The 21,009-nt window shown below is 40.4% G+C and overlaps 1 protein-coding gene across 2 annotated transcripts in view; it reads right to left on the reverse strand.

Moving 5' to 3' along the window:
* The window catches only part of CDH12 (cadherin 12), an 896,151-nt gene that overhangs the window by 593,266 nt on the left and 281,876 nt on the right, over window positions 1-21,009 (reverse strand). The gene's annotated exons all lie outside the window — the stretch shown is intronic.

Below are 21,009 nucleotides of genomic sequence, written 5' to 3' on the forward strand. Positions count from 1 at the left end.
CTATTACTACCCAAGAAAGTGTGATATGGAAATAGACAAAGAGCTGGGAGACTGACTAAAGAACCTGCAAGCTTCAACTTTCAGCAGAAGGTGACATAATCTCTGGCTAGGGAAATTAAAGGAGGTGCAGATAACAAGACTCAATATTACATCCCTTGGAAGGAAATGTTCACTGTATGCAAAGAATTCTTTATAGCACATGCTGATAACAGTTTCCCATTCTTCACCTGTTGTAAGAACAAGAGTACCACCACCATTTGGAATCTAGCAGTTTATGAAAGATGTAATGTTTTCCAGGAGCCTCGAGACAAATATTTTCAAAAATCTTTAAACCTTTAAATATCACTTTGAGATTACATCCCTTCCTTTCTCTCTATCACCGGTGTCAAAGGAAAGCCAGATTTTCCATCTTTCCCCATATTTAATTTAATGTAATTCTATGGCTGAGTCTCTTTATGCTCATACTAGGAGAAAAACATGTGAAATTCTTACCTATTTGCCCTGGCTGCAATTGGAGCAGCTGTTTCTAGCAAAAAGAGGCCTATATTGCATATGTAGTGAAATTTGTGGCAAAATCTAGGTGGAACTACAATTTGAAAAGCTACTTTCAGAAGGCTCGGTTTGTTTTCTCCCACATAAATTATTAATTTGAAGTTAATTTCAGAGGCATAGTTATCATTTATCAATCAAATTTAACAAAGAAAAATAACTATTTTGTAATATGCCTGTCTGATATTAAATGGCAAATATAAAAGGCGTATTTGAATCCTTAGCTGAGCACGAGCTGAATGCATAGGAATCATGAACCATTATTTTAAAGAACTAACTTCTTCAACTTATTTGGACATTTTAATTTACTAATCTTTTAGATTGTATATATAAAACAATACTCTTTGTCCCAATGAGGAAGAAATGTATGAATGCTTGTAGTCAACTCTTATTTTAAAAAATGAACTAAAATTCTTATTCAGCCTTATAGGTGACTTGATTTCTTTCTTTTCATTCAAGAACAGGAGGTTTAAACATCATTATAAAGCCATGGGCAGTAATATTTCCAGCAGGGGACAGTGAAGAGAGGAAAATAGGCTGAAAAAAGATACATAATTAACAAACAGTAGGAAACTGCCACAAACAGGCCACAGTACAATCGCTGCATTTACTGATTAGATAAATGATAGCAGAGCTAGTAAGACAGAATGTAATAAACAAACATTACTGAATATTAGAATTGAATCTGCCTGCCTAATAAGAATATCTTGGAACAGCCTACCGAGAAGCTCCCTTCAGTGTGATATTAAGGAGAAGTGGACTATGGGGCAGGAAATTATTGTGATTCCCATGTTTTGGACCAGTTTGTCTCCAGGAGGTTGATAAACTTGACAACTTTAAGACTTGTGGACTTCAACTCACAAAATTATTCAGCCAGCTAGCTGGGAAATTCTGAGAGTTTGAAGACCATAAGTCTTAAAGTTGCCAAGTTTGAAGACCTCTGCTCTTGACATTCCATAACAAAGCAGTGGTATTCCATCTGTTTTGCAGCATTCAACATGGAGTCAATTAATTCATCTTTTATGCTGCTTTTGTATTTTTCCTGTCCAGATTCTGGATTGGATGAAGTAACAAAGTAAGTAAGAAAATAACCTATCAAACTATTTACCTCCCAGTGGTTTCCTTCAGTTAGTGTAATAATGTTAGAAGACCCTCTCTTTCATACTTAGAAGTCAAAATTAACTATGGCTGTTTCCTCTTCTAGCAAACATAGCATTAAACCCAAGAGATGCTTCTCCCTTAATTAACACTGCTGGATGTTGTAATATAAATTGTCCCAAAGTCTCTGGGCTGTGAATAATTTTCAGAGATACTTGATTTTTATATATATAAATGCAAATTCATATCATGGAATTGATTAGAACTAACTTTGTGTCAAGGACACATTTTTATTTCTGAAATATATCAGTGATATCAGTTTAATCTCATAGTAATTGCCATTTTTCTTGAATGCTTATTGATGAACAGAACAATGTACATGGTTTCTAAGGTTTTTATGTAATTGGGAAGTCTTTGGGAAGACAATGCTTGCTAAATTTCCATCATCACACATAGTTATCGGGTCCTGTAAAATATGCTGTCAGGAGACAGCTATTAACCAAATGACTCTACACTGCAACCACAAGTTTCAGTTTTTTCCTATATCTTGGATATTGTTCCAGATAATAATGTTAATAACTTCAACTGTGTTATTGTTGCACAAGAATTCTATCAATATTCACTTTAAAGTAGCACAAAGTCAACATTTGCAGAATAAAGTATTCATCTCTCAAACATTTGCATTATGTTACAATAATGCATTGCCTTTAAGTATTTGACATCACCACATACACACCCCTTATTTGGCTGAAATCACACACATTTTTAAATCATGTAACATTTTTAGTCATGATGAAACACAAAATGCTTCAAATCTCACAGGAACCAAAACTAAAGAGCAGTGAGTGCTCATGAAAAAAGAAACAAGGAAGGAAGGAAGGAAGGAAGGAAAAGAAAGAAAAAATGACAAGGAAACAATATTTAAAATCAAAATGGAAATAAAGTGAAGATGTGCCAATATGAAATCCTTTGCTCTATTCTAGTAAAGATTAACAATCTTGCAAAAAGGAAATGTACGGTCAAAAAAACGTAAGCAATTAAGCATTTGGTCAAGCAGAACTTTCTACCTATATCAGGAATATTGACTATCTTGACTAGCTCAGGGACAGGCAATTTTCTGGAAATCAAGGGTTACATTTAATATTTTTGGGAAACCAAGGACCTCAAAAATGTTGAAATTATAGAAATGGATGAGAGAAGAATTTTGGATGCTTTCTCTATTTTTCATATGATACTTTTCATCATTTCTAGTTAAATGGGACACAAATGATGCAAAGGGGATTTTTATATAATACATAAACAATGGCTGGAAAATAATCAAGAAAGGAAACAATCTGGAATTAAAAGAAATTTCCTGATAGTTAGAAGAAATAACCAAAGGAATAGTTTACCTTCAGAAGTTGCTTAATCACTGGAGGTTTTAAAGAAGAGAATGGAAAGTCACTTCTCTGAAAGGGTATAGTGTCTACTGCTTGAGCAGGGGGGTGGACTACAAGACCTCCAAGGTCCATTTCAGCTCTATTCTGATAGATTGATTGATTCATTGAAGTATTTCTTCATTATAATAGAATAGAATAGAATAGAATTTTTATTGGCCAAGTGTGATTGGACACACAAGGAATTTGTCTTGGTGCATATGCTCTCAGTGTACATAAGATAAAATATACATTTGTCAAGAATCATGTGGTACAACACTTAATGATTGTTATAGGGGTCAAATAAGCAATGAAGAAGCAATATTAATAAAAATCTTAGGATATAAGCAACAAGTTACAGTCATACAGCCAATATCTGGTCTAGGCCTTAAACTCTAGATCAGCGGTCCCCAAACTACGGCCCGCAGGCCGCATGCGGCCCACTGAGGCCATTTATCCGGCCCGCGGGTGAGTGACAGGAGCACATCTAATTTTCCATGAATAAAATGCAGTACAGTGATCCCCCGGGTATCGTGACCCCGATCATTGAGAACGGGCTAAATCGCGATTTTTAAACCCGGAAGTCAAAACACCATCTGCGCATGCGCACCCTTTTTTTATGGCCACGCATGCGTAGATGGCGCCGGGCAGATCAGCTGATGGGCGGCTTCCCTGGGTCTTCCCCCTCTTGCTGGCGGGAGGGCGAGCATCAGCGAGGAGTTTCCCCACCGCCCACGCAAACTCCTCGCTGCCGCTCGCCCGCCCTTCGCCCGCCCACGCCGTTCGCTCCCCCTCTTGCTGGCGGGAGGGCGAGAAGCCCCCCCCCAGCACCCACTCGCCCGCCCTTCGCCGCTCGCCCGCCCTTCGCCGCTCGCCCGCCCTTCGCCGCTCGCCCGCCCTTCGCCTGGCCACCCGCCATTCGCTCGCTGCTCGCCTGGCCACCCGGGTTCGGGGGGGTGCTGGCAAGCCCCCCATGCCGGTGGCGACGTTTTAAAACAGCCGCGCGGCTTCCCAATGAGTCCCGAAGACAAACGTGGAAGTTCGCCTTTGACGTTTGTCTTCGGGACTCAGTTGCGAAGCCGCGCGGCTGTTTTAAAACGTCGCCGCCGGCATGGGGGGCTTGCCAGCACCCCACCGGACCCCCAACCCGGGTTTGGGGGGCTGCTAGGAAGCCCCCCATGCCGGCAGCGACGTTTTAAAACAGCCGCGCGGCTTCGCAACTGAGTCCCGAAGACAAACGTCAAAGGCGAACTTCCGCGTTTGTCTTCGGGACTCATTGGGAAGTGGCGCGGCTGTTTTAAAACGTCGCCGCCAGCATGGGGGGCTTCCTAGCAGCCCCCCAAACCCGGGTTGGGGGTCCGGGGGGTGCTGGCAAGCCCCCCATGGCAGCGGCGACGTTTTAAAACAGCCGCGCCGCTTCCCAGCTGAGTCCCCTTCCCAGGAACCCCAATCTTCGGCTCCTCGCTAGCGCTGCGGAAGTAAAAACACCATCTGCGCATGCCCAGATGGTGTTTTTACTTCCGCAGCGCTACTTCGCGAAAACCTGATCATTGCTAGGGGTCCTGGAACGGAACCCTCACAATGATCGGGGGATCACTGTATTTTGTTAGTAACTAATATCAATCATCAAAAATGTTGCAAAAGGTTTTTTTCTAATTTTGCCATCCAGTTAATTAAATTCCCTCCTCAAAAAAGTACAACACCAATTATATTTCTAACTTATTAACCATTATGCCAAAGTGCTTCCTTCTTTCTTTATACATTTTTCTATAAGCCAAGAAAACCTTGTACAGTATAGCCAATCAGATGTTAACAAAAGAAAATTAAAAACAAAACATAAACATATATGAATTTCAGACTTCTTCCCCCCCCCCCTCTAAATAGTACGTTCCCATTTTGTTTTTTACTTTAAAATAAGGTATGTGCAGTGTGCATAGGGGTTTGTTCATAGGTTTTTTTATAGTCCGGCCTTCCAACAGTCCGAGGGACAGTGAACTGGCCCCCTGTGTAAAATGTTTGGGGACCCCTGCTCTAGATCTTCCTCAAAGGTGGCTACTGATCAGCTATCTGGCATAATTTCTGCTTATGTAATTGTTCCTGGCTCCACATTAGTATTCTTTCAAAATTACTTGGTTGATGGTTGCCACCTAACACCCAAAATACAAGAAAGTCAGGATAGTAGAAAACAACCTATGGAATTTCAGAGGCTAAGCAAGAACAACATTTCAAGAAAAGGATGTTTTGTGCTTAGATGTGCTCAATACAAATTAACTCACATCCCCACTTTGCTTCTACTTTTGAATGATTAGTTCAAACCACTACATTTAATTTGTGACAAGGCTGTTATCAGATGAGAGTTAAAAGGAAGAAAAAAGCAAATGGTATAAAATGTACAATATTGTACAATGTACAATGATTTATATATTTTCATATTTAAAAATGATGCTTTATGCAAAGAATATATGAATGAAGCAGGCAGGTGTTAATACACAAAACCAACTAAAGTAATTTTCTTTAAATACAATATACTAAAATATAATTGCCAAAGAATGAAAGAATTAAAAATATGAAAATGAAAGGTATGAAAGGTGGCAACTAGAAAAACTCTTTAATTGGATAGTAAATCAAGTGAAAACATGATCAAGAATAGTTAAAATATAAATTGGTTGGTGACAAAGGAAACATCACTACGTATACGGATGGAAAAGAAGAAATCCTGGACAATACCGAGGAACAATTGCAAGAATAGCAAAATATATAATCAATGTTTCTCTTTTCCCTTCATGATCTTGTCATTCTTCCAAAAGGCTATTGATTCAGAAGTTCATGGATGATAATGGAAGTTAGGCAGTTCCATTTGTCCTCAAGGCCACCCAGTATCACCTCATTCCAGATCAACTGCAGCCTTTACACTGAATCAGTGCACAACTAGAATTTGAGTTCTTAGTATCTCATCTAACCCTAACCCTAACCCTAATCCCACTCGGTTTTTTTAATATATAGTTACTGATTTTTTAGCAAGTTTAATATACACACAACATAAAACAGTGCATAGTGTTATGCACTGTTATGCAGTGCTATGCACTGTTTTAACCCCACTAGGTTAAAGACCTTAGTATACTAACAACAAAAGATTTAAGTGCCAAAGCCCACTGCAACATAGCCAAGAAGGCTTCAAGAGTTGTAAACCTAATCCTACGTAGCTTCTGCTCTGGCAATCTCACACTACTTACCAGAGCTTACAAAACTTTCGCCAGACCCATCTTCGAATACAGCTCATCCGTTTGGAACCCATATCACATCTCAGACATTAACACCCTTGAAAATGTCCAAAGATACTTCACCAGAAGAGCCCTTCCCTCCTCCTCGAAACAGAATACCCTATGTGTTGTGATTCAGCCTGAGGCTGCTCAGGGACCAGCTGTGTCTCTGCTGGCTCCATGCCCGGAGGAGGAGGACAGCGAAGAGGAGGGGGCTGAACAGTCGGACGGGGGAGAGGAAATTCAGGAATGGGATGAAGGAGAACAGCATGAGAGCCCCGGGGGGGGGGGGGGCTCTCCCCAGCCAGTAGCTTGGAGTCATTAGGTGATGACGCACAAGCCGTCATTGACATGCGACAGAGACGGTAAGATCAAAGAAAGGATCAATTAAAGGAGTATTATCAGCACTGAATTAGGAACAGCTGGGTTTGGGTGTGGTCCTCCTTAGCAGGGTTTAAAAGGCAGGCAAGCCCTTGAAGCCATGTGGAGTGTTATCAGTTTGAAGTTGCGTTATCCTGTCTTGTTTCTCGGCATCTCTGTTCCTGGCTTGTGGCTTTGGAAGACCCGTGGGAGGTGTAGGTCTGCTATCTACAGCCTTGGCTTGGCAGCAAGAATTCTGTATTGCTGCATGGACTTTTGCCTTCGTGGATATATCTGAAGATACAGCATTTTCCTGTTTGTAAGGACATTTTCTGTTACCTGTGTTTTTCTTGACTTTTATAAAACTGCCTTTGCCTTTTACCAGTGTGTCTGGCTTCTCTTTTTGGGTTGGTATTGGCTTCCGGAGTGACCCAGACAGAACACTATGAGACTAGACTTTCAATCCTGGGCCTAGAAAGCCTAGAACTAGGACGCCTTAAACAAGATCTAAGTATTGCCCACAAGATCATATGCTGCAACGTCCTGCCTGTCGGCGACTACTTCAGCTTCAACCACAACAACACAAGAACTTAATATTAACCGCTCCAAACTTGACTGTAAAAAATATGACTTCAGTAACCGAGTTGTTGAAGCATGGAACTCATTACCTGACTCCATAGTGTCATCCCCAAACCCCCAACACTTTACCCTTGGTTTATCCACGGTTGACCTATCCAGATTCCTAAGAGGTCAGTAAGGGGCGAGTACAAGTGGACTAGAGTGCCTTCCGTCCCCTGTCCTATTGCTCTCCTATATCTCCTATACCTTTCTTCTATTCCTATATCTCTTCTATTCTTTCATTGATATGTTCTATTCCTATAACTTCTCTTCTATTCTTTCTTAGATATATTTTACTATAAGTATATCTTTTATAACCTTAATCATATATTTTACTATGTGTATACCCACTAAAACCCTCATTGTGTATTGGACAAAATAAATAAATAAAATAAATAATTTTGTTCTGCATCAACTCATATCCTGAGATCACTAATTTGAATAATCATTTACAGACAAACTATGCCCTTAGACATAAGATATCTAAGGTTTCCTATCAAAATCAGCATAATAATACAATGCTACTTACCTTACCAGTTTTATAAGGATTAAACCCTGAAATAAGCGCACAGCCTTATTACTATGCACTGAAACGCCCAATTGGAATGTCTTATTTTGGGGAAAACAAACTCAGTTATAATAGTGATGAACCGAAAGACTGAAGGAATAGCCTAGGAACTGATCACTATGGAAAAAAAATTATACTGCTGCATTGATAATAACTTGATGATCATGATCATCATTATAAAATCATTGTGATGTTATTAACTTGAAGCCATACAGCAGTGACACAAAGTAGAACAACCAAGCAGTGATGGAAAGTCATTCCATGGCATCCTTTTATTAGACAGAATTAGAATTAAATAGTCAAATTTTTTCACACAGCACAGCTTGAAGGATGTTTCTCTTGAATTTTTATTCAGCACCGCACCCCTCTGAGGTTTGTGTGACCCTTAATGAGTGCATCAGAAACTCAATGTACCAGCCAGGGTCTACTATTAAGAATGCCCATTTCTAAACCCAATCCTTCATCATAGTGGAGAGAACAGAACTAAATCAGATCTTATCTCCTGTGTCTTTTTTTTCCTGTTACTGCCTCTCAATGGTCAGTGGGAGAAGATGGGGTAAATGGGAGAAGAGAAAGCCATCAGTAAATGATATGTTTACCATGCCAAAAGAAAAAAACCCCATCCTTCTTCAATGCCATGCTTAAGCGCAATAAACATCTGTGTTCCACCTCAAGAAATCATAGCACTCTGCAGGGGTTCTGCAATCAAAGGGGGATTTTTTAAATTTAAAGAGCTTTCCAAAAAAATCAGAATAATAAGCATTAAATTTTGAAGTAATTCAGAATGGGCCACTCATGATGTAAAGCTTTTAAATATACTCATAATTGATCTGAAGACTTTGGACTTCAGGACTCCCATCATTTGAAAACTCGCTTTGCTGTCAGTTTCATTTCTTCATTTTATTAGACTTTTGTCATACCTTGTTCACTGTCCATGTTAATACTATGACTTTATTTCTTTTTGTTTCAGGGCAAGACTGCCTTAACCACTTAAATCACAATGAGAACAAATAGGAAATACCAATGTTGACAATAATCCTACATCATATTTTCATACCATGTTTCCCTGAAAATAAGACCCTGTCTTTTTTTTAAAAACCCTGAAATAAGGGCTTGGTCTTATTGTCATGCACTCAAAAACCCAATTGGACTTATTATCATGGAATGTCTAATTTTGGGGAAAACAGGGTAGTAATTTCTGCAATGTGAAACTTGGATCTGAAACATACAAGGTTCTTGCAAGCACTATAGTTCTCTGAAATCTATAAATTAAAATGTCTGCATTATCTAGAATAAAGGTTAGGACACAAAAATTGCATTAAGAAGTTTTTCCCACTTATCTGTCTTGCATAAAATACTTTAATTTATTTAATAGGGGAATCATTAGCTATGCTATCTTTTCTAAAAAAAAACATTTAAAAATATTGAGGAAATACTGTGATGTTGGTGTGAGTCTTGTGTGCTCTGAAGATGAGCTCCATACTATACTAGAGGCTCAACCATACTACACAAGTCTCATTAGAAGAATCAAACAATGTCTCTCCCATAAAAATAAAATAAAAATACAGTGAGACGTAAGTTACAGAAACTCATACTGTCTTGGTCATCACCCCGGTCAACAAGGATAGCACTAAATGTTGAAGTTACTGAACATTTGGTGAAATATGAATGATAGGTCTTAAGACTCTTGTCTGAGCAACAAAGGGCATAAGCTTGAAGGACCACTAGGGGGGAAAAGTGTTTATCCATCATCAATATACAAAGATTGAAAACAAAGAAATAAGCATTTGTCATTGCAAATGAAGTCCAACAAAAATAAGATATCTGAAAAGAATGTATCAGTCATATAACATTAAATAAAAATGGAAATAAAAATCAGAAGGGAAAATGGAAAGGAAAAAAGAAAAGAAAAGGAATGACTTTTCAGTTCAGTAGAATACAAAATATAGATGTAGCCTCAACTTTTTCCTTTACATTTTTTAGTAAATATAAGCCATTTCTGTAACAACAAAATCACGCCATGGCTATCCAATATCAAAAATATCTGCCAGGCTCTCCAACTTCCTTTACATGGACAATCTGAAGCTGTGTGGAAAAAACATCTTATTAAACAGAATCACTGCTTATCACTGGCCATGTGTCAATTTTTCAGCTTTCCATTTCCAAACATTAGGGGTACTTAAACGTTGTGACATGCCCTGGGAATTGTAAATATATCCTTGTTACGTTAATATAATTTGGATAGTATTGCTATGTACATAAATATCATAACTTTTTAACATTTTGTTTGTGTTCATATATACAGACAAGGTATTGCAATGAAGTTTGGACTGGGCAAATATGCCATACTCATAATCAAATTGGGAAAAATAGTAAAAACTGAAGCAATCAGAAAAAATAACATCAACATCAACAGTCTGGACGAAGATAATTACTACAAACACCTGAGTATCCATCTGACAACATTAGGCCCATTGAAATTAAGGAAAAGATTGGAAGTGAATACATAAAGAGAGTAAAGATCTTAAAGTCCAGGCTCAGTGGCGGAAATATTATCAAGGCAATCAACAGTTGGGCAATTCCAAACATTAGATACACAGTTGGAATAGTGGTACAGAACACAAACAGAATTAAAAGCCATGGATAGGAATACTAGAAAAATAATGATGATGAATCATGTTCTTCATCTTTGCAGTGACATTGACAGATTCCACACACCAACAAAATTAGGTAGGCATGGAATGTTGCAAGTATACCAGATAGCTGAAGAAGGTAAGAAAGAATAGATGAAAGATAGTGAAGAAGATGCACTGAGGTATGTAAGTATAACTGGTTGGTAAGAATGAAGAAGAACAGAATGGAAGAACAGGATGACATGGGAAAACAGAGCACTACATAGTCAAAGTGGCTATAGGAAAACAAAGCACTACATAGGCAGAGTATTTTTTTAAAAAATGCATGGAAAGCAGGTAATGACAAGACCTGGCAATGGCTAGGAGAAGGAAAGCTGAAGAAAGAGCTAATTCTGACTGCATAAGACCAAGTCTTCAGAAAAAATGCACACAAAGCCAGAATTGAAAAGACAGCAACAAATAGAACATGCCATTTCCGCACAGAAGCTGAATAAATAGTAGACCTTCTGGTTAGGGGCTGCCAGAAAATGACCATACTAACTACAAGCAATGTCATGACAAAGTAGCAACTATAGTGCTCTGGAAAATCTGCAAGAAATAACACTTGCCTGCTAGCAAGAACTGGTGAGACCATAAAATAGAGAGTCATAGAAAATGAAGAATCTAAATTGCTCTGGGACTTTATAATTCAAACAGACAGGTGCCTGCCACATAACACCTCAGACTAAACAACTGTCAATAAAAAAAGAGAAAAAACTTTGGACAGAGGATATGGCAGTACAATACAAAGACCTGCAAATAGAAATATAATACTATGACAGAAGCAAGAAAAGTAGTCCCAATAGTAATAGGCACCTTGGGTGCAATCCCAAAACAGCTGGAGCACCACTGGAATACTGTTGGCTGCCTTTGCAACTCACCATCAGTGAGTTGCAAAGGTAACTTTACTTGGAACAGCTTAAATCCTGTGACAATATCTGTATTCTTGGAAACAACTTGATAGGTAGGCAAAAATACAGAATCCACCGAATATCTATTTGACTGTACAATGAACCAACAACAACAACAACAACACAGAGTGGTTGGGATTTCCCTTGTAGTCTTGTGGTTAGACTTCTGTCCCTCGTAGTCAAATAGTTAGGATTCAGTTCCTGGTGGTCTAGTGGTGGTCTAAGAATTTATCTGGTGACCTAGTGATTAGTTTTGGGGCCCTGGTAATCTAGTGGTTAGGATTCAGTCCCTGTTGGTCTAGTAGTTAGGATTTGGTCCATGGTGATACAGTTGTTAAAATTTGGTCCCTGGGGATCCAGTGGTTAGGATTTGGTCCCTGGTGGTCTAGTGCAGGGGTCAGCAACTTTAAACACTCAAAGAACCACAAAGGTCCTAACTGGAAGCCCCCCATTCAATTATTGAGCCGACCAGAAGTCCAGTTCCCTCACTATAGAGTTCCCTCCTAGCCCAGCATCCTTTTTCCTCTACCTGTCCTAACTGAAAGTCCTATCAATTGTGGAGCCAACTACTGACAGGGAGCCATTGAAGAGGGGTGAAAGAGCTACATGCGGCTCCAGAGCCATGGATTGCTGATGCCTGGTCTGGTGTTTAGAATACATTTACTGATGTCCCAGTAGTTAAGTTTCATTCTTTTGTGATTCAGTGGTTAGGATTTGATCACTGGTGGTCAATGGTTAAGATTTGATGCCCCAGTGGTTAGGATAAAGTTCTGGTGGTCCAGTAGTTAGGATCGGGGTGGATTCCACTTACCTTTGCCACTGGTTTGCATCACAACAATTCACACATATGGGCTCGCTCTGCTCATGCACATGCGCACATCCCCTTGTGCGACTAGACTTTCTTATTCTTTTTTTCTTTGCTTTTCCTCCAAGAAGCTTCTTCAGTTCAGATGACGTTTCAGAATTGAGGAAGCTTCTTGGATGAGAAATGTTTTCAAAGAAAAAAAAAGAATAAGGAAGTCCAGTTGCCTTTTGGATAAAGCATCTTTGAGACAAGAGAATAAACTGGAGAAATTCACAAGATGCAAAAACCTACAAATGGAACTAAAATGACTATGACAAAAGAAAGCAAAGACAGCAGTAATTATAATAAGGTACCTTGGGTGAAATCCCTAAAGAACTGGAACACCATTTGAACATTATTGGGATTAACAAAATCACCATCAGTCAATTGCAATTCTATCTGGAGCACTGACACCCTTCAGTGATAGCTTTATTTTTTATTAAACAACAATATCTGCCTATCCAATGTTCTTGGGAGGGGTTCAATAGTTGGTTAACAATGCTAAATCCAATTTAAGTATCTGTGTGACTATGTGATGAAGCAAAATAATAATAAACCTAAGATATATTGTCTTCCTGAAAAACACACTCTGTTTTTACCCCCTGATGTTTGAAGAAAAAATGCTCAGATTAGAACCATTCTAAATTTTTAAAAGGTATTATTGTTGTGTTTAAGGTTAGTAGCTTTGTTTCGGTAGGCATAATTTATTTGTCAGAGCACTGCTCTTTTCTAATATGGATTGGTGATACTTCCTTTCCCCTTGGTAAAGTAAAGTGGAGAAATGATACTCAAAATCTCCAAGAAACATTTTTCATATAGTACAGCACATTTTATACTCCATTTCTTTTACCAAGGGTACTTAATCTTTCTTCATTTCTGCTGGATGTCTACAGTTCATTTTTCTTGTATTTCCCCTAGCAAACAAGATAAGGGGTGTTATATAGCCAGAAAAAGTGGCATTTTCACAAATTATAGTAGTTTACACAGTTAAATCTACTTTGAAATGATGAAGATAACCGCTTATCTGACTTTCCCCACTGTCTGCCTGCTGTAATGCACTCTTCAGCTCTTCATTGATTGAGACTGCTTTTTCTTTACTATATTACTTTGATTTCTAATGATCCTTGAGTGTTCACTACTGCAATGTCAGGTAATCAATCATACTTGGCTATTACCGCACTAATAAAAATATAGAGATCGTGCTAATAAAAATATAGAGATAGTGATATCTGCAGGGGAAACCAAGATGGTAGAGTGATTTAACATTGTGCTGCTGCAATAGAAGCTTCATGTGACAACATGTGCAAAACCCAACAAACAAAACTTCCAGTGCAGAAAGCTTTAGTAAACATTCATGGATAAATAAAAGTATTGGTTTGCTATTTTTTGCATTATTTATATATTATCTTTCATCGTGAAGGTCTCTAGCTGATGAGTATGCAGTCTGTGGCTTTAGTGTGGTGTCAGGATGGACAGAACCCATTTCTAGTTAGGACATAGAAGAAGAACCTAATTGTCAGTGTGGATTCATTCAGCTTCTTGCCTCTACATTTCCTTGGGTGAAATCTGATATAATTGGCCTTTCCCAGAAAGAACCCTCTCAACACTGTCATGACTTTGTTTTAATATACTGATAGCGTGTGGCAATAAGTTAATTAGCAAAGGCTGCAGAATTGACTAGCATAGAACAAAAAGTCAGTCATAGCTTCTCTCCTCCATTGTAAAAAGCAAAAAGATGTTTGGACTGCTGCCTACCAGTGCAAGCTTGGCAGATGTTGACTTATTGTAATGTAATGTCTCAACCTGCCCTAGTTATGTGCAGTATGTAAAATAATAGGTAGGTCATGAAATCTGACCAAGACCATAGTGTTAAACTGATACGTTCTGAGCACAATTAAAATAGCTGAAACATAAGTTGATCTCCCACTAAAGATATGGCTTAGGGCTGGTAATATTAATTAATACTCAAAGTAATATTAACCTAGGCGCACAAAAAAGAATTATTTAATAATGTGACAAAACTCTTCAGCTGGCTACTCGTGTTATTTTCAGAAAGCCCACCTTATAACTCAACTCCTACCCACTCAGTGTTCTCCATACATAGAATTTAAATTAAAAGTTTATAGAATGTCTATAACAGGGGTGTCAAACTCACATCATCGTTGCAGTGTCACATGAAGTTTCAGGACTTTTGTCCCCTTTGCTAAACCAGGCATGAGCATGGCTGGCATGGGATGCATCTGGCCCAGGGGTTGGGAGTTTGACAGCCCTGGTATAAAAGAATCCCAGGAGCAATAGAAATAGAAATATCTGTCAGTTTTCTGAAGCATTTTGGAATCATCTGATTAAATTGTGACTTCTAAGCAGGCCATGATATAATAATTTAATTAAAGTTTCATTAAGTCAACCTTTCAAAGCTTCAAACTTATAGTATGTGATTTTAACACAGTGGACCATTTAATCATATAGTGTCCATATTCATTATTAGAAAAAATGATTTATCATTCAGTTGTTTAATTAATGATCTCTAACGTATGAGCTCTTGAAACAATTAATTCACTTAGGATAATTTCTTGTTCTTTAAAGTTATTTGTAAACCTGAAATCAAACTGGATTTCAGGAAAAGCAGATTTTTTTTTCCTTTGAAAACTTCCCTTATTATGCAGAAACAATTTGAAGTACAGTGATCCCTCGATTATCGCGGGGGTTACGTTCCAAGACCTCCCGCGATAATCGATTTTCCGCAGTATAGTGGTGCGGAAGTAAAAACACCATCTGCGCATGCGCGCCCTTTTTCCATGGCCGCGCATGCGCAGATGGTGGAGGCGGGGAGCGACGAAAGTGCGGAAGCCGACAAAGATTGCTTTGAATGTCGGCTGCCCCCGTCCCCCCAGCACCCGCTCACCCGCCGTTCGTCACTCGCCCACCCGCCCGCCCGCTCTCTCGCCGCTCGTCCGTTCGCTCACCCGGCCGCTCGCTCGCTCGCCACTCACCCGTTCGCTCGCCCGGCCGCTCACTCGCTCGCCACTCACCCGTTCACTCGCCCGGCCGCTCGCTCGCCACTCACCCGTTCGCTCACCCGGCCACTCGATCGCTCGCCCGTTCGCTCGCCCGCTCGCTCGCCCGCCCGCCCGGCCACCCGCCGTTCGCCCGGCCGCTCGAGAGCAAGAGGGGGAGAGATAGAGAAAGAGAGAGAAGGAAAGAAAGAGATGAGAGAGGGAGGAAGAGAGTGTGAGAGAGGAAGAAGCAAGATAGAGAAAGAGAGAGAGAAAGAAAGATGAGAAAGGAAGGAAGAGAGTGAGAGAGAGGAAGAAAGAGAGAGAGAGAAGAGTGGAAGGAAGAGAGAGAGAAATGATAGAAAAAAGGGGAGAAAAAAAGAGAAATGAGAAAATGATTGAAGCAGAGAATGACAGGAAAGAAAGAGAAAGAGAAAGAGAAAGACTCTTGGTGATGACGTATGACGTCATCGGGTGGGAAAAACCGTGGTATAGCAAAAAAACCGTGGAGTATTTTTTAATTAATATTTTTTGAAAAACCGTGGTGTAGCGTTTTGCGAAAATTGAGACCGCGAAAATCGAGGGATCACTGTATTTTCATCCCACTCTGTCAGAGGAAGAATTTTTTTATGTAATTATTGATTGTTAACTCCCATATTTAAGCACACAATATGATCACAATTATTCAGCAAGAGTACCAATTAGTGTTAGCTTTGATTATAGTCTTTCAGTAACAATTTCAGCCATTAGAAACTGAGCTGAAACTTCCATTTCATTTCACATACACAATGACACCAAATAATGATCAGATGGGTTTGTTGACCTTTATGTAATTCAAAAGTAGAAGATAGTGAAATATTATTAGCTGGAATTTGTGTCACAAGACATATAGTGATTTGCATAAACTCATATTTGCTTTACTAATGTTTACTTAAGCAGCATAATATTTCATTGTTCTGTTTTCTCTCAATGAGCAGTATGATACACAGAAAGAAACTTGTATTGGAAACAAAAATGTCTACCATCATGCAAAACAAAAAATGCAGTCCCAACTGTTTCACATACAGTGGTACCTCAAGATACGAACCCCTCATCTTACAAACAACTCAAGATACGAACCCGGGGATCAGAAAAAATTTGCCTCTTCTTACGAACTTTTTTCGTGTTACGAACGCCAAACCTGAACTTCCGGGTTTGGCGTTCGGGAGGCTGCTGGGAAGCCCCCCGGCTGTTTTAAAAGGTGACAGCTGGGCGGCGGGGCTTCCCAGCAGCCTCCAAACGCTGAACGCGGAAGTTCGGGTTTGGCGTTCGGCTTCGGAAGGCTGCTGGGAAGCCGCCCGGCTGTTTTAAAAGGTGACAGTCGGGCTGGGGCGCTTCCCAGCAGCCTCCCGAACCCCGAACTTTTGCCGAACTTCCGGGTTCGGGGTTCGGGAGGCTGCTGGGAAGCCCCCCAGCCCAGCTGTCACCTTTTAAAACAGCCGGGCGGCTTCCCAGCACCTCTGAACGCTGAACGCGGAAGTTCGGGTTTGGCGTTCGGCTTCGGGATGCTGCTGGGAAGCCGCCCGGCTGTTTTAAAAGGTGACAGACAGGCTGGGGGGCTTCCCAGCAACCTCCTGAACCCCGAATTTTTGCCGAACTTCCAGGTTCGGGCTTTGGGAGGCTGCTGGGAAGCCCCGCCGCCCGGCAGTCACCTTTTAAAACAGCCTGGGGGCTTCTCGGCGGCCTCCCGAACGCCGAACCCGAAAGTTCGGGTTTGGCGTTCGGCGTTCGGGAGGTCGCTGAGAAGCCCCCAGGCTGTTTTAAAAGGTGACAGACGGGCGGCAGCGTTTTTTTGTGGGGCTTTTTTTTGGGTTGCACGGATTAATTGACTTTACATTGTTTCCTATGGGAAACAATGTTTCATCTTACGAACCTTTCGTCTTACGAACCTTTCGTCTTACGAACCTCCCCCTGGAACCAATTAGGTTCGTAACACGAGGTATGACTGTATTTTGAAAAGGACTAAAGATGACAAATGTTCTTATACCACATATGTGCTTTCATGCAATGTCATAAATAATTCCTGGATATAAAAATCGACTAGTCCAAATATACTCCTAGTTGCAAGAAATCAAACCGCTGCACAAACTCTTCTACTGACTATTGAACTCATCATGAATTCATAAATAGGTGCTTGCATTTATTCTCCTAATACTAGGACAGAAATTATTTTTCAATTCATAGGCCAACTGTTAATCTCAGAAAGCTCTTGGAGTCCACATCAAAGATGTTACTAAATTCCAGATGAGTATGCTCCAAAGCAGTGGTGAAATCTAAAAAAAAAATCCCTACTGGTTCTGTGGGTGTGGCTTGGTGGTCAAATTTATTTGTTTGTTTGTTTGTTTGTTTGTTTGTTTGAGTTGAAAGGGACCTTGCAGGTCATCAAGTCCAACTCCCTGCTTAAGCAGGAAATCCTATAGCAACCCAGCCAAATGACAGTCCAATCTCCTCTTGAAAATATCCAAAGTTGGGGAGTTCACAACCTCCGCTGGCAGACTGTTCCACTGGTTGGTCGCTCTGACTGTCAGGAAGTTCTTCCTTATTTCTAGGTTGAATCTCTCCTTGGTCAGCTTCTGACTGTTGTTCCTCATCTGACCCTCTGGTGCCCTGGAAAACAGCATGACCCCCTCCTCTCTGTGGCAACCCCTCAAGTACCTGTAGACTGCTATCATGTCCCCCCTGGCCCTTCTTTTCTCTAAGCTATCCATGCCCAGTTTCAGCAATCTCTCTTCATAAGTCTCTTCATGGCCAACTTGACATCACTCATGTCACTCACTGTTAGAGCCAGGAGCTGCACATTTTGAAGCACATTCTACCCTTCTGAAGCCCCCAACGCTTTGAGTTTCCCTCCGCCACCTGGCTTGACTGCCCAAGTAAACCTCGGAGCTATCTCTTGCCCCACTCATCATCCCAGAGGGCTGCCAATATTTCTGTTGCCAATCCTCATACAAATCATCCATCCTGTTTCTGCAAAGACAGAAAATTGCAGGGCAATTCAAAGAGGGGAGTGAGATGAAAAGGCTGTGCCTTTTCTGGGTTGCAGGGAATGGAGTAGGCTGCTAGCTCCCTTCCTTGTGGCCCTGACATGCTTGCATGCCTTCCACGTGGCTTCCCACTTGCCTGCCTTTGCATGCTGTGAAGATCATATGGAAGGCAAGCAAACATGTCAGGGCTGTGGGCTGTAGGGAATGGAATAAGGAAGGGAGGGTGGGATGGTGGGGGTGGACAGGGGCAGCTAGGTAGGCTGTGACTTCACAGGCTTACAGGGTAGATGTCATGGTTCCAAATAGCATCCAGAAATAAATCAAAGTCCAAGTGAAAGTATTCCTCAAAGTCCCAATTTATTCTCAGGTCCATGTTGCTACATCTGGATGAAACCTGAATTTGAAGTTTCCAGGGTTTCACCACCCAGTTGAAAGTTCAACCCTATGTCCCCACACCCACATGAACAGCAGATAGCCAGGATAAATTCTACCTTGCGTGCCACTTATTCCCATTCTTGGATCGGAGGCTCTACTCATAGTTACTTAGTTCTTGGTTACTTCCTGCTTATGCTACTGAATTGTATACATGAAGTACTCTTGAAGACCATTCAGAAGGTGTAAATGATCCAGAATAGGGCAACACAGGTGATTATCAGTGCATTGTACTGTACCCATGTAATACTAGTACTTTGCAAGGTGAAATGGTTTATTTTTATTTAATTTACATGGTCAACCACAATCAAGTAACTCTGGACAGCATACAACAGAAAATATGTCCAATATATATATCCAATATATCCAAACTCAACCCGGATAAGACAGAGTGGCTGTGGGTTCTGCCTCCCAGGGACAATTCCATTTGTCCGTCCATAACCCTGGGGGGGGGAATTATTGACCCCCTCAGAGAGGGTCCACAACTTTGGCGTCCTCCTCGATCCACAGCTCACATTAGAGAACCACCTTTCAGCTGTGGCGAGGGAGACGTTTGCCCAGGTTTGCCTGGTGCACCAGTTGCGGCCCTATCTGGACCGGGACTCACTGCTCACAGTCACTCATGCCCTCATCACCTCGAGATTTGACTACTGTAATGCTCTCTACATGGGGCTACCTTTGAAAAGTGTTCGGAAACTTCAGATCATGCAGAATGCAGCTGCGAGAGCAATCATGGGCTGCCCTAGGTATACCCATATTATACCAACACTCCGCAGTCTGCATTGGTTGCCGATCAATTTCCGGTCACAATTCAAAGTGTTGGTTATGACCTATAAAGCCCTTCATGGCATCGGACCAGAATATCTCAGGGACTGCCTTCTGCCACACGAATCCTGGCGACCAATTAGGTCCCACAGAGTTGGCCTTCTCCAGATCCCGTCAACTAAACAATGTCGCTTGGGGGGCCCCAGAGGAAGAGCCTTCTCTGTGGCGGCCCCGACCCTCTGGAACCAGCTCCCCCCGGAGATTAGAACTTCCCACACCCTCCCTGCCTTTCGTAAACTCCTTAAAACCCACCTTTGCCATCAGGCATGGGGGAATTGAATCATCTCCCCCGGGCCTATACAATTTAAGTATGGTATGTCTGTATGTTTAATAACGGGGATTTTAATGTTTTCTTTTTTAATCGTTAAAATTATTAGATTTATGAACTGTTTTCTATTGTTGCTGTGAGCCGCCCCAAGTCTATGGAGAGGGGCGGCATACAAATCTAATAAATAAATAAATAAGTATACAGTATATCCAATAGAAAACAAGATTCTAATACAAGTTCACCTTAGTAGCACAAAGTTAACTTATTGCCTATTATTGCCTATTTCAAATGTGTGTAATTGAATTGTGAGATCTGAAAATTGAACCTTCTTCAGGTTCCCTCTATGATGTAGTGTTACCTAATGGAACCTTTACAGCTTTGCTTTTTTCTCATGGCATTTATCCTCTGGGATAACATACCTGTATGCATGAGATTTGCACAGCCTGTATTCTGTTGGCCTTCAATAAGGAAGTTATTCTGTTTTCCTCCTCAGCACTGGCTAAGATGTTGGCTAGTCTCATCTGATAAGTGGTTGTCTGTCTTTTACCAAGTTTGGGATCAGCCTTATTATGTTGTTTTATGTTCTACCTTCAGATTTTTTTTCATGTTAATTGTTTCATTGAACATTGTTCATGTTTCAATCCTACATTAGCAGTTCACAACTTGGGCAGTCATATAAACTGCAAAATCAAACAATCCTAAACAAATTTTAAAACTTAAAAGTACAACCAAAGATTTTTAAAAGGTTTCTCTTCCTTACACAGGAAGCTGGTATATCAAAAATGCCCTCCAAAATTATTGCAAGTTGTATATATATTACTTTTAAACTATTCTGCATAAGTATACTAATTTCATAATGCACAAATAAGACTATGATGATATTAGCAAGTCATATCTTCAACCTGATTTGTGAACAGTATTCCAAAAAAGGGCAATTATATATAGTACTTTTTAAAATTAATTGCCAGGTGGTTTCATTTGATTTTGCAGGAATAAAATGAGTTTTGAGGGTGACTTTATGATATAAGTTTTATAATAAATGAGCATCTTCAACTCACTTTGAAGTGACTAACGAAGGAAGAAAGAACAAAATGAAACACTGATTTTTGAATCAGCAATGAGTACCAGCAAAACAGAATCATTTTGTTTTTAAAAAAGAAAAACTATATG

The sequence above is a fragment of the Erythrolamprus reginae genome, chromosome 3 (assembly GCF_031021105.1).
Source record: "Erythrolamprus reginae isolate rEryReg1 chromosome 3, rEryReg1.hap1, whole genome shotgun sequence".
Classification (NCBI taxonomy): Eukaryota; Metazoa; Chordata; class Lepidosauria; order Squamata; family Dipsadidae; genus Erythrolamprus; species Erythrolamprus reginae.